The 15,294-nt window shown below is 35.7% G+C and overlaps 1 long non-coding RNA gene across 1 annotated transcript; it reads left to right on the top strand.

Annotated features, from left to right (window-relative positions):
• The first annotated feature begins 2,834 nt into the window (after nt 1-2,834).
• On the top strand, nt 2,835-3,679 carry LOC124172336. The gene is made up of 2 exons (XR_006868129.1): nt 2,835-3,221; nt 3,622-3,679. It is a non-coding gene; the product is annotated as an uncharacterized LOC124172336 (long non-coding RNA).
• Nucleotides 3,680-15,294: the final 11,615 nt, after the last annotated feature.

Raw genomic sequence — 15,294 nt, 5'->3', positions numbered from 1 at the left:
GATCCAATGGAGTGGGGATGGCGTGGAAGGGTGGGAAGATGCTCGTGACCCTGACTGAGTCATCCCAACGAAGACGGAGAGGGACTTGGTTTCGACAGAGGAGGGGGGAGGTATTCATGAAGAAGGGGTGGGGATAGGCTTCGAATTTGGTGAATTAGTTCACGTATTAGGCGCTGGGAACTGTATGAAAAGATTTTAACTATCTAAAAAAAATTTCTTTCGTTAATTTTGCGATGCCACTAATTACTGCTCTATTTTTGGAAGTGTGTGGACTTCGAACATAAATTGATTGAACTCCCATCTGAAATAATGGCCATGGCCAGGGATGGATCCAAGATTTCTTTCTGAGGGGGGGCAGAAGCGAAGTCGTAGGCCTGTGGGAGGGTGAGCTAAGCCGAGGTGGGGGAAATTTGAATTCGCCCGCTATCTAGTGGAATCTTCTTGAAACGTGTCCTGACTAGCGCGCCAGCGCCAAAATTAGCTCATTTCCTGCTAATCGCTCGCGTTGTCATCTTCGAAAGAGCCGTCTTCTTCTGAAGTTTTAATAGCATTCCTCTTGCTGGGCTCTTCATCTTCCATCGCAATCAGGGCTTGTGGGAGTGTGCATTCCAACCTGAGTAAGTTCAAGTAATCATATGTATGTTACTGTTTTGATGGAGTGAAGTTTTAATCAGAGGTCATATAACTAAGTTTTTGGCGCCACTATTACTGCTCCAGGAAATTTAGAATGATTGTGCTCTGCCCGGGTACTTGCTCCAAATGATTTTTTGTCCGCAATGGGAGAAGTTGCTTTTTGTTTGCTAATTTATCTCTTTTTTCATTTATGTTTGATTGTGTTATGGCTTCGTGTGCATTTACTGCGTACTTGATTACACCTTTGAATTCTATCCTGTGCATGAGTACTTACATAGCAAGGGCCTGAGTCTACGAAATGTATAACGTGTGCTTCTGTTTTTTTAAAGCCAGATGGATCAGGTACTGTCGTTTGATACATAACTCACAATTTCTTCGGCTAGATCATTCGTTTTGTAGTTTCCTAATCATTGGAAATACGCCACAATTATTTTATTAACTATTTGAATGTTCATGATTCATGTGATATTTATTTGTACATAGGCCTGAGTTCTGCGTTAATGAATATCAGAAGTGAAATGGTTAATTTTCAATAGTGGGTAGCCGTAAGTACTAAATGGTGGATATGGTGCTTAAATAGAATTCAAAGGCTCGAAATGAATAACGCATATCACTATTACTTTTCGGTGTCGATTTATGTTGGTGTTAGCTATTCGCCGGCTTTTTTGTAATACTTTTATGCCTTGGTTTAATTTCTATGTAGTGTTGTACCAGCGAGGGAAAACATCCGCGTCTATATATGTAGTTGCATTTGTTTATCAACACGGCGTCACGGCGCCAAATTTTGTCAATCGAGCTTGTTTCTACTCTTCAGTGAGAGCGATAATTGCGATGTTTTTGCTAGAGTACTAATTAAAAATTTCCTAGAGTGCAAATTAGTAGTTTTTAGGAATGACGCAGGACATTACGTAATGTCCTGCGTCATTCCTACTAATTCCATATACTAATTAACACTTTACCGGAGTCTTGGGAACGTTCCTTAATACTGTGTGCCATGTTCCAAGTGTAGGAAATCGTTATAAGATTTGGTCATGTGGGTATGGCGTTAATACTGAGGTGCGTATTTTGCTCTTTTCTCGTGCAATTATTGTGATCTCTAGCATACTCAAGACAACTCCCTAACAACACCGGATATCCTACGGATATCCGTTTCAGGTCCGCTATGTCCTATCTAGGTCCGCCGGCAATCAGGATATCCGTCGGATCTCCCACGGATATCCGAAGCCGGATGATCCGAAAAATGTCCGAATGGGATGATCATAGGATATTCTGTTACTTAGCTATAATAACAATAATATACAATTGTTACCATTATTGCATTCAGATTTGCACAATACCAATGCAGTTGTACCATATTCATTGATGAAAACTAAATGAATACAAATAACAACTCTGACTGCAAAAAAATATTCGAGTTAATATTTGAAGTTTTTCCTGCAAGTTTTGGTTTTCGCTCATTTTTAATGCGGGTTTTCTGACGAATGCAAGCATATAGCAATGCAAGCAGAATATCCGTTTCAGGTCCGCTATGTCCTATCTAGGTCTGCCGGCAATCAGGATATCCGTCGGATCTCCCACGGATATCCGAAGTCGGATGATCCGAAAAATGTCCGAATGGGATGATCATAGGTTACAGAGCTTTAATAACAATAATATACAATTGTAACCATTATTGCATTCAGATTTGCACAATACCAATGCAGTTACAGCAAATTCATTGATGAAAACTAACTGAATACAAATAGCAACTCTGAATGCAAAAATTATTCGAATTGGCATTCGAAGTTTTTCCTGCAAGTTTTGGTTTTCGCTCATTATTAATATAGGTTTTCTGTCGAATACAAGCACCTATAGTTTGGAATTGGTGATTATAGCATTTACAAATTTCCTCCACAGTGATAATTATTATATTTTTCGTTGGAACCATTATATTACGTACTTATCTAATAATAACGGATTAAAAATCGTATTTCTATTCTAGCGAAACTAAAATCTGCTCTAGAAAAATTTGCCCTTACATTTGATAAAACAAATAATGCACTGTTAAAAAATCTTTGGGACTACGAACCTCCGCTGAAACCAAAATACCGCCTCCCCAGATGTGCCCTCAACCCTTCCCATATCCCTATCCCCTAATTCCCTGTCAAGTATTATTATGCCATGACTCTTTTAATCTGTAAAACGTGATAAACTAATCTGCCTGCATTATTACTAAACGTACTCCCCAGGAGACAGCTGCAAAGCTGGGAACAGCGGAAAACAACCACGACAAATATACTTGGACTTGGAAAATCGTATTTCGAAACTTGCGCCTTAACGACCGGCGGCCATCTTATATAACATGTGACTATAACAAGCGCCCACAGCCATCGCCACTAAAGTTGTGCTTACATTCGTAGGTACTGTATTTTTGACTTTGTGAATTTAGCTGTGCGGTAAAATCTTATTTTACAAGCAAATTTACGTTGACGTACGCCATGGAAGAGGAAAATGATCCCTTTTTTGCAGTGGAGACTGGCAAAAAGGGATTAGAAGAATACAGTTTGTCAGCATCATTGACCCATCTACTGTTTACTGACCATTTAAATGTAAGTAAACGGAAAATTTTTCTCTATTCGATAGTAAACCAACGAACTTGTGTGTATCTAGCCTTTCAGGACTAATTTATTTCTCAGTGTAATTAATATTTTGTATGATCTTTGCGTGATAAAATACAATCCATTCAGACCGATTAAGTTTAAATATCAGTTCTCGCAGTAGAATCCATTTTTTAGCTGTTCTTTATGGCATTTAAGTATTATTCTCTATCTCAATGAACTCGTATATGAAGGGTTTTTCTCACAAATGAATAACTATTGAGAATATGTCGAAGAATTATAGTGTAATTAATGAGCAGTTCAGGACATAGCCATCAATTAACTCTCTCCGATCATTATCATTTACGTATTTATTTACGTCTTTAGTAAAATATTCGCTAATGCCTTACAGTTAGGAGAGGATGCAGAAAAATACATCTTCTGGTAAATGACGTGAGGTCCTCCGAGGATAAAAACAACAGTGTGAATGCCGGGATCAGAACATTCCAGTCTCTCCAGACCGGAAGAGAAAACTTCTATTGCTACTGCAGGAGCATGAAGAGCCCAAGGAGGTGCAAATGTACCATGTAATCCCCGGAAATGGTAACGAGGAGGTTGATGAAGATAATTCGTATCTATTGATCCACATTCTTCCTGAAGGCATGTTTACACTGTACATTAACTCGTAGGAGTCATTGTCTAAATGTATGAATGCATCAATTTACTCGAAAATGCACCATGTTATAGGCACCCAACTTGTGTGAAGTTGTGTGCCTAACCATTGTGTGTTAACAAAGGTAACGTTGGAATAGAAATACTTTGTCATTCCTCTTACTCAGGTGTTTATTATTTCGTTGTTTATCTCATTTTAGACTATTGTGCATTCCGTGAAAATAATCTACAAAGCATTGCTCTGCTCACATATTTTCGCACTGTATTTACTTAGTCATAAGTGTTTTGGAGTTCAGAGATTAAGTGAATTCATTGGTCTTATCTATATGGACAGTTTATTTTGTGCCAATGTAAGCATGAAATTTGTTTCCATGTTATATATGTTTCCATAACTTATGTATGTTTAATAATTTTGTCTTTTAAAGCCATGCATGTTGTATTTGTTCACAGAGAAGTGCCATTTTTGTTAATTTTATAAGCTGAAATTTATATGATGAATCAAACGATTGTTTTATCTGGTTCTTGTCAATATTCAACTGTAACCAAGTGGTAATCATTCTTAACTATTGTTTGCTACAATTTTTCATTAAGGTCACTTTACAAGGTTGAATTTATTCATTGATACGGAAATGCAAACCCAGAAATTATATCATCTCAGGTTTATTATTAGGCATAGTTGGAAGCTTGGGTATATAGATTTTACCTATAAACAATGCCATTGTTGATGTGATTCTTCAAACCATTGCATTCTCAAAGCATAAGATGTTACGATCTTCCTTGGAAATCATTTTTCTGAACTTTCAGGGTATGACCTGTTCCATTCAAATTCTTGGATTCACTAAATTTAAATTGATCCAATTCCTAAGAAGTAACATTAATTTTGAAAGTCAGTTTGCTTGAATGCAATAACTCAAATCATGTAAAAAGGCCTTACAAATGACAAAATAAGAAATATTAAATAGTTTTTAATGCAAATTTGTTTCTTTTTATTTAATCAGTAGTCACTAGTTAAAGCATTAATCATTCGAATGAAGGAATCTATTTGGTGTATATTCTTGTAACAATATGCAAAAAATGGTATTAATATCCGGAAGGGGACGTCCTATGGATATCGGATTTTGGGACATGCGGATGGGCCACGGATATCCGAAGGAAATCCGGCGATATCCGTCGGACATCCGTCGGATATCCATAAGTCCCAAAATCCGATATCCATAGGACGTCCGCTGCCGGATATTAATACAATTTTTGCATATTGTTGCAAGAATATCGAATTTGGGACATGAAGACTCCTTCCACCTTGATAGGGTTGTCTATCATGTGCAGGATCCTTTTTGGTGTATATTCTTGCAACAATATGCAAAAAATTGTATTAATATCCGGCAGCGGACGTCCTATGGATATCGGATTTTGGGACATATGGATATCCGACGGATGTCCGACGGATATCGCCGGATTTCCTTCGGATATCCGTGGCCCATCCGCAACGTCCGCCTTGGATATCCGACGGACATCCGTCGGATGTCCATGTGTTGTTAGGGCTATTTGTTTCGTACGCTAATATAACCCTTAAATTTTTGTTCGTGATGATGTATTATCAGCTATTCATTCGTCTTTCAATGACGAAATAATGAAAATTGTTTCCGTTAGTCTCATAATATCTAAGAAGTTTGATATAATATTTAGCAGGATAAACATCCTCGATTCTATATGTACTACTTTTCCTGCAACATCAAAGGATTGTTGCATTTAAAATTTGTCGTCGTCTTATAAGGGCTCCTTACAAAGTGCATTAACACGTACGGGTTAATGTTAGTACCTAATGAATAATTCTTGAAATTGGCAGTGCGTAATTCAATGCGTTAATCAACCATAACTCATACAGGAGTTTATTAATTGTTTGTAAAATGTCTCGCTGGGAATAGTTACGAAATTTTAATCTATTTTTTGTGTGTAGCTGCCCGTAAGTAGTCACAAAGTTAGTTCGAGATATGCGAAATAAGTAATGGGACAAAGAATTCCTTGTAGATTGCTCGTTTGTGTAACCCATGTAAGGAGTGTTTCTGTTATTTGCTTGTGCATGAACTTAAAGGCTTCCAGGAGTGGTGAACAAACATATTCTTGCCATTGATTAGATATTTTGTGTTGATTCATTAATCTTCTCCCTGAGGGCTACTGTTATTGGCCTTCAATGACGAATATGATCGTGTTTGGTGGGTTGTTTTGATGTGGTAAGGATCTGTCTGCTGTAGTTCCAACGTATTCAGTTGATGTTTCTCAGTTCTGTCTAGTTAATATTTGACAGCTGGTCAACTTTATGGTTTCCAACAAATGGAATGCGAATATTTTATGTTTGTATTTGGAAAGGAAGTGCTTTTATGATTGTTACTGTTTCCCTAAGTACATTTTATCTCTTGGTGAACCATGTTTCCTCCATAATATATAAACTTTTGGTTTTAAACACCTACGCGTAATTAACGCTGGAAGTCTGGATTTTTATATTTTATGATTGTCTTACGTTTGTTATACTTATGCCACTGGTGCTATTTAGTCGTGCCATCATTTCAGCCTGTTTTTGCCAACTATTTCAATAGATTTTCGTCAGTGTTAAGACAGTATTCTAGTTTAAATGTACCGTGTGCTAGAATGATTTATTGATGGGGTAAAAGTTTTAGTATCATAATGAAATTATAGGACTTTATATGTAGGCAATCGTGTGTATCATCAATCTGCTATTATTTCATGTTGGCAATTTTGTCTCCTCTGTGATAATATGGAAACGCTATAAATTGTGTCTTCCATATTGGGCCGTAATTAACTTAGATTCGAAAAATGGCATTATCTTTTTCCAACGATGTGAGTATAACCAATTTTTTGATCATGGCTGCACACAAGTTAAATTCGTTCCATAATGATCCAAACCTTTTTGTGCCTTGATGAAATTGTATTCTATGGTTTATTTAAACGTTTCAATTTGTCCTACCATAGGATGGGAGCACATTACTCAGACGCATCTGAAATTGATATGAGGCGAGATACTGCCTTTGTGAATGTTTTTTGATACACCATTTCATTAATATACGGTGGCCTTCCTTCCTTTTTAGGATTCTGTCCTGGTGATTGAGCTGTGGCTATCTAGACTTCCCATTCTGCTTTACCTTAGCTTCCCTAAACTGAACCTCCACAATCTCCAAGTGGGTATCCTTATCAATTTCTTATGAATTTGTTTTTTTTTCACAATGTATTTAGTAGGTTGATTTTTTCACCTACGTTCTATGTAGAAGTAGAACGTCTTACCTACTTGGTGCCCTTAACTTCATTTGATGGGGAAACGTTGTAGTATGTTGATGTTGCCTTGTGAATGTTTTGGTGTCAATTGCTTCTTTTTTATCTCTCTTGGTGATGTTAACTGATTTATTAATGAGAATAAATGCAGCCAAAATCTTATTTTATTATACACATGTAAAAAGCATATTATTGCTGTCACTTATCAGAGTGGGAGGTTGGAACTTAGTATATAGTTTCAATTGTGTTCTCTCGTATTATGTGGCTTGTGACAGGCAGTTGAGGATCTCTTTGGAAATTTTCTCATCTGTATATCAGCCATTCAAGAGTGATGCAACATTCAAAGCCACCTGTAAGAAGTTTGATGTAGATATTTTGTCACAACCAAACCAGTTACAATTAAATTCATTCGTTGCACGTGAAAGCGGTAGACGTTTATTAAAATTTTTACAGTGGTTGAGGATTAATGATTCACATCAGTTGGTATTTAGTTTGTAAGTAATTGAATAGATAAGTATTCTTCACCTCACTTTTAAATGATGGTTGGAATTCTGGCTTGGAGTTCTTATGCCAAATTGTTTGCTAACATTTTGATTTAATTTTAATATTCTAATAATGGCTATGGATAAAAATGGTTAAAATAAATGCATGCATGGAGGCAAGAGAGATTGCTACAATGTCTTTTATGGTAGGGACATGAATAATATGAAAATAATTCCATTGTTCATAAATGCAAAAGTTGAGGCAAGAACTGTATATGTACTTAGTTTGAACAGATTTAATTTATGTTTGTGATCATTGTAGTGCAATATCGCAATTTCCATCAATTAGATGTTATTAAATTAACTAAGTTTTATATGATTGTCAATATTTAGTCTTTAATCCAATTATTTTGAATTTGAAGGTATCAATCATTTCTTAAACTCTTTGGTTAGTTATGTAGAAATCAAAAATTTCAATATTATTGCAGCCAAAGATATCAGTCATTCCATACTCTACAAGGGTCCATATTAAAATTCCATTACTAATGGATTATTAGTGCAATAAAATTCTGTTCCTTAAATACCTAAATGTATGTGCTGTGCTGCAATTTTCAATATTGAGATATGACATTTAATATATCAGAATACTTGTTAGATTTTCAGGGGCTTGTGGTTTTATTTGTGTGTAAGGAAGCGTGTTCAGAGTCTAAGTATGTCATTTAGTGTTATATGTGAGTTAAAAATCTGTTGTTATAAGTATAAAAAAATATTTTCTCAGTTTTTTTAATACTAAGGTGAGTATTTAACTGTTTTGTAGTGGAATTAATGTGATCTTCTGCATGCACACACAACATTGTTTGGTACAATAGGATAGCCTATGAAGTTTGATCCATGGCATTTTATTATCAGCCATTCCTCTGTGTTAGCAGTTATATAAGAAGCATTTTTTTGGAAGTGATTCCTTTTATGTCCACTCTGATCTTTGTCTTGTACTGAGATTTACATTTTATATGTACCATGGCCATCATATTTGCCCGAAATGTATTATCTTGTGGTTTGCCGAACTTCAGCATACATAGTTAACGTTGGAAGGTAATAATAATATTTAATAGTCCTTCTTACTGTATTTCTCTGAATATAGTCCCCCCCCCTCATAATTTTGAGGCTTGAGTTTCAGGAAAAATGAAAAAAAATGGGTTTGAATATAGTCCCCCCTTTACTTTTACCATAGGTATTTTTGGAAAAAAAGGTGGGACTATATTCATTCAAATACAGTATATTATACTTTGCCGTTGTGATATTTTGTCATGTCTTCATTTGTTTGTTTCTTATTGAGGATTTTAATGATTTTTGCTAGTTTTATGCCAGTACTTAAGTTTGCATGTACCATGTGCTATGATGACTTCTTGATGGGGCGAAAGTTTTCGTATCATAATGAAGTATTGGAAGTCATGAGTAGGTTGTCATGTGTACCATCAATCAGCTATCATTTTCTTTGGGCAAATTAGACTTCTGTGATAACATGAAAATGTTTTAAATATATATGCCAATATTGCTCAGTGATTTGCTGTAGGTGTTCTGTGTAGATTCAAAATTAGGTATTGTCTGTTGCTTGTGGTGTTACCCATTTATGATTAGGGTGGAATTGCTGAGATCAAATTTGTTACTCAATAATCCAAACGTTTTTTTCTTTGAATTATTACTGCAATGAATATTTGTCTGCCTTGATGACATTGCTGTTTAGAATTCATCTTACCTTACCTTACTTTTCTCACCCTAGGATGTCAACATATTACACAGTTGTAGCTGTATATAGTGCTTCTGTATGGTCAGGAAAGGTACTGCCAATGTGTTTGTTTTGTGATACTCTGTTGTATTAATACACGGTTGCTTTCTTTCCTTTTCAGGATACTGTCGTGGTGATTGAGCTGTGGTTTTCTAGCCATCCCATCCTGCTTTAACCTTGCTTCCCAGGACTGAACCTCCACAATCTCCAAGTGAGTATCATTATCAATTTATAATGAGTATGGTTTATGTGTTATAAGGTATGGAACTGTTTATTACCACTCATTATTTGTCTTGGTTTTTATGTAAATATTAAGTCTTCCCTGTGTGCTACTCATTATGATCGGTGAGGTAAATGTTAGAGAATAATAGTATTTGTTATAATTGTTATTGTGTATGGCTTCTATTCTCTCTCTCTTTGCCAAATTCATTGCAATAATAATGGGAAAAAAATTCATCCAAAATCTAGAATATCAAAATACCATAATCGCATCGGAGATTTAATTTATCACAGAAGCAGGTTGGAAGTCCAATGCAATGTTGCGATTCTGTTTATAAGAATCATGGTGCTTGTGGTAGGCAGTATATAAGTGTTAATGTGGTAAATTTTTCCCATCTTTATACTGTTCATTCAGAAGTTTGATGCACTAATGGAAGCCCTTGTGACAAGTGTGATGTGGATTTTTTGTGTCCTCCAATATAGCTAGTTTTGAACTCATTTGGGGCTTGAAAGTAGCAAAAACTAGTTCTACATTTGATAGTGGTTCCGTGTAAATAGTTGACTATTGATTATTTTACCTGCACAATTACAATGTCCAAGTAGATATCATTATCAATATCTTATGAATTAGTTTTTTGTGTTTCAGTGTATGGCACTGGTTTGTTGCATCTCACTGTTTTGCTGTGTTTTTTTTTTAAATATCAAGTCTTATAGCTTCGTGTTTGCTTTAATTTTTGGCAATGGAAATTCTAGAGCGCATTGATGTTGCCAGATGTATGTTTTGGTATGCTTATGGCTTCCGTTGTATCTCTTTGCCAAGTTCATTGAATTATCAATGGAAAAAAATGCATCGTACTTTGTTGAAATGTCATAATTATATTATTTCTCTTCTTTACCATAGAGAGAGGTTTGAAGTCTGATGCATAGTTGCGATTTGTTCATAAGGATAATGGGGCTTGTGACAGGCTGTTAAGTAGGTGACAGGGATACTTTTCGTAATTGATTTTAAGACAGAAGATGAAACCTTTTTAGTTGAAAGTAGACACCTAGATAGGAATACTGTTGAAGGATTTTGTCCACATATGCCCGGGTTTGAGAGAAAAAAAGCATTAAAAAATGAAAAATATGGTCATGTTGCATTTCAATAAAAAATTTTGCTTTCAAGTTCGATTTGCCCACGTGGAAGCATATCACAATTTTGTTTTGAAAGGCCAGTGTTTGAGACTTTGAGACAGTAATGTTTTTCTAGTCTGCCATTTTCTCCATTTTTTGTAATCTGTTCCATCTTCAGATGTGTTGATTTCAGACCGTTTACATTTTTTTAATAAATTAAAATTCATGTCTCTTGTTAACCATTGCTTCGAATTGCTCACCCCGTTGCCAAGATTTATCCAAGCGGAGTGATAACGTTGTGTAGCTGGCACCAAAGTATAGGGAACTCATTTTCAAAGCAAATATTTTAAGCATACATACTGTGTTAGAAAAGTTACTCCGGTTCCTCCTGAGGGAAGATTTTTGCCCATCTACCTGTGATATCAAGTTGAGCATTCCAAGTGCTAAACGTTGCTATTGCTCTTCTTGCATTTGTTTCTGTCTAGTAGTCTATTTAACTTGGCAATTGTTCTGAAATGCCCTTTTAACTTGATTTATGTAGCTTAATAAGTTTTACCCCATGTATTTTGTTGCCAAGAACCTATTCAAGTGGATTGGATAGAACGGAGACATTGAGTCCGAAGTTAAAAGGCTAAGATTTTGTGTGTAATAGGATTTTGGAAAGGAAGAAAGAAATGTTGTTCTCAACGCTTGAATAGTTAAAGAGCTAGACAAATAGATTGAGGTTCTTTTAAAATGTAACAACCTGGATGGGAGGTTGGAGTTCTTTCTTTATGCTTGGTTGGAATTTTTAGTCTCCAAAAAGCTATTTTCGGCTACCCTGACAACCATTATTCCCTCTTCCAACTAATAGGTGAGGTACGCTTTCCTCCCTCAAACTTACTCTTCTCTCTTTGTGCGATTCCTTCTTTCCACATAGCTAGGTTCCAAGAGCTTTCAAACAAGCTGTATAGGCTAGGGAACTAATTGGCGATGCATGTGAACTTTCAATTACTCGTACTATGCTACTTGGCCAACTTAAATTGATTCATAGCCTGCACTGGTTGAGGCCTTTGCCCGTTTGATGGTCCTGTTTTTCCTGTGGTTTGTCGGCTTCTCCCTTTTCTTTTCCATGGCCTCTTCAGACTCCTACTCTCCTCCACTTCCTTTGCTTTTTCGTGCTGCAGCATTATTTGGTTTTCTCTTCCTTTCATCAGACCTTATGAAATTGTTGTCGCATTAAAGATCATTAATTGGAGGAAATGCCTCCATAATATAATGCACCAAAGTATAAAATTTAATAATACTGAAAGAGGTTCTGCCTTCTACAATTTTTCATTCTCTATTTATTATTTAGCCCCTTAACAGGAATGAGAATTGTCAGAAAATGCAAAAAACACAAAATTGTAAAGCAACGTGGTCATTACATATATAAAAATGCTACCTTAGCACTAGCATTTGTTTTTTAAAGTCTTTTGTAGAATTATTTAGCCCCTTCACAGGAATTTGAATGATAGTTTTCATAAGAAGGAAAGCAGAAAATTGAAGAGCTACATTCTATATAATTGCTACCTCAGCATTCATACTTGCATTTCTTTATTTAGGGAAACCTATTTCCCTCCAGTTTTTAAAAATAATTGTGTTCTCTTCGAAGTTTGATGCATACCATTGGATGCTGGTGTGGACAATAGGAGATGCACGATTGAATCGATTTTTATTCCTTCCATAATGTGAGGAAATGTCTCTTTTCCCTTGAAGGAGGAAGATGTAGTTCTGGAGTAGTTCAATAAACTGCCTTACTTGCAAGTAAAAATATGCATCCCACGGCTGGCATACAGAAGTGCACTTCGGTGTTATAATTTTTGTGCTGCTTATTTGTTCTCATTGCTCATCTATCAATAGTTTATCATATATAAAACTTTTCGTTTGTACCCCAGGAATCAATATACAATAAAATGTATTGTTGTAAACATATGGCTTGAGTACATATTTTAAACACTTGAAATACAGCCTTGTCGTTAGTTTTCCTGATTTAGAGTACACAAAATAGGCTGAAAAATTCACCCTTCAGTTTCTTTGCCCACTAACAGACCAAAATCACCTCCAGGTTCTGGCATAAACAATAAAAATTTAAGGAAGCAGTTTCCTGAGGCTGCAATAGCATACTGCACTGTATATGAGTGTGTTACTTTGGTCACTCTCCCAAGAGCCTCCCGAACAATTTTTTCTGGAGAGCGTTCCCTTAATATCCCCCTCTACGGACACCCGGTCTGATCAATTTAAATTATGAAATCCCTATTATATTTGGAGATACGGCTTTTTGTTTGCTCCTGAAACGTCATTGCTAATTACAATATTTCTTCAACTGACACTTGATTGCTCACTGACACGTATTTTGTTATTTTACATTCTATGATTAGGTGTCTCCTCTTGAAATATGCAACCCATGAAGCACTGGCAGGGATTTCAAATCCTGGAGATATGTGCTGAAATAGCCTATTCTATTAAAGTCCAGGTCATCACCGGTTCACTCATTCCTAGCTTGTAGAGTTTTGTGCCTCTTGTTTTTACATCTATCTCCCATATGGAACCTGGAAAACTCTTGGAAGACAGTATGTTTAAAATCATTTGCTTAGGAAATGAGTTGCCGTTACTTTGATGACAGCATCACAGTTTCACCACTCCTGCTTGGATGAATCAATAGGAAAAAAAATTCGAAGCAAGGGTTAGCCAGTGACATAAATGTTGATTTAGTTAAATAAATGTAAAACATCCGAAATCAAGAAATCTGAAGAAGATGGAACAAATTTAAAAGAATGTTGAAAATGGAAGACTGGAAGAAATTTACTCGGGGGCTTGAACCCTTGTCTTTCAAAACAAAACTGCGTTACGTTACCACTAGGCCAAATCAACCGTGAATCAATAGGCAAAAGTTTTTAATTGAATTCCATGTGAGAGTATTTTTAAATTATTAAATGTTTTTTTTCTCTTAAAACCAGGCATATGTGGACAAAACCCTACAGTATTTCTATCATGGTGTCTACTTTCAAATGAAAGATATTTCATCTTCTTTCTTGACATCACTTATGCAAAGTCTTCTTGTCAGTGTGCATCATTGTTGTAAGAGTTGTAACTGCAACAAGTTGAGAGAGTAGATCATTGGTGGTGTACTAAGTAAGGAAGGGTTAACGATGTTTCACTATTTTAATGAAGAAATTTTTAGTTTCTTTTAAGATATTTGATATGTGAGGGACAATCTGAGGACCACGTTTGCGAACAGTAATCAGTGAGAGGAAGAACACATTAAGAACAGACACATTTCAGAGATAAGGACTATGTATTTCTGTTAATCTCTGTAAAAATTAATAACAGTACACAGTGCATGAGAAATGTCAATTTGAAGAGGTTATTTTTCTTCTTATAGTGTGTAATATGTGGCCGAAAGTATATGTTGAGATTTCATGGTCGAATTTGGCATGAACCCTTTAGTGTCCAAATGATTTTTTTTACAAATATTTTAATTCTTTAACGGGAATTACTTTATATGAACTCATTGAAACAAAAAAATCATTTCTTAAATTTTTTGCACTATTCAATTCAGAGATATTTACATGCAACTCAAGTTGTTCGTGGATGCTTAAGTGAACTAAATTCATGGTCTTCATTAGTATTGGAATGATAAAGATACTTTTTTTAAATATTGCATGTTAGTCATTTTATTTTTTTTATATCTTCAATTCAGATGCATCATGGATATAATGAGTTACATTTTTTAAAGAGTTTTCACCGGGTTTTTCCACCATACACAAAATATTGCATCATTTTTCATGAAGTGCAAGAAAACATTTTGGGTGCAAAGAAATATTTCATGTTTTGCTAATATAAACTTTTTATATTTTTAATTTGAGCAAATACTTAATACTTTGATGACTCTTTATTTATCAAATGGTCTTAGTGGCCAGTCCTGATTTACTCAGCCCCTGTATGTGATTGTCTAAAACCACATCCAGCAGATGGAAAATGCCTCATTAGCGCATCAAGATCAAGAGCACATTCTCATTGAAACCGCAAATGGTCCATTGTACTCCCCACATTTCAGTGTAACAAGCAGCCATGAACACATGACACGTCTTCTGCCCAGGCAAAAAATGGCCACCACCACTTTTATGTCCTGATGTTCACCCTGAATATGGCCAATAGCTGGTCACCTGAATCTACTCCTACCATGAAGTTTTTGTACTTTGCAATGGCGAGAGGAATGGGCATAGTAACATTTTTTTCTCTCTCAGAGAAATAAGGTTGTAAAGGTTTACAACCTTATTTCTTCCCTGGATACAATTTGTCATCATTGTTACCTCAGCATTTTCATTCCAGCTAATAACAAGTATGTCACCATTGCTTCTTTCCTCCCTTGTTCCTCCAGCTTTTTTTCAATGTGTCTTTTTCCATTAACCCATAATCCGCATACTTCACTCAATTTTCACGTAGTGTGCCAGTCCCTCCAATTTGCTTTAAAGTGTACAGTAACTTTTCCGATATGAAAAGGTTA

Source organism: Ischnura elegans (genome assembly GCF_921293095.1).
Source record: "Ischnura elegans chromosome 13 unlocalized genomic scaffold, ioIscEleg1.1 SUPER_13_unloc_1, whole genome shotgun sequence".
Lineage (NCBI taxonomy): Eukaryota > Metazoa > Arthropoda > Insecta > Odonata > Coenagrionidae > Ischnura > Ischnura elegans.
Note: the sequence above shows the minus strand (reverse complement) of the source record. Positions and strands in the feature narration are given on the sequence as shown.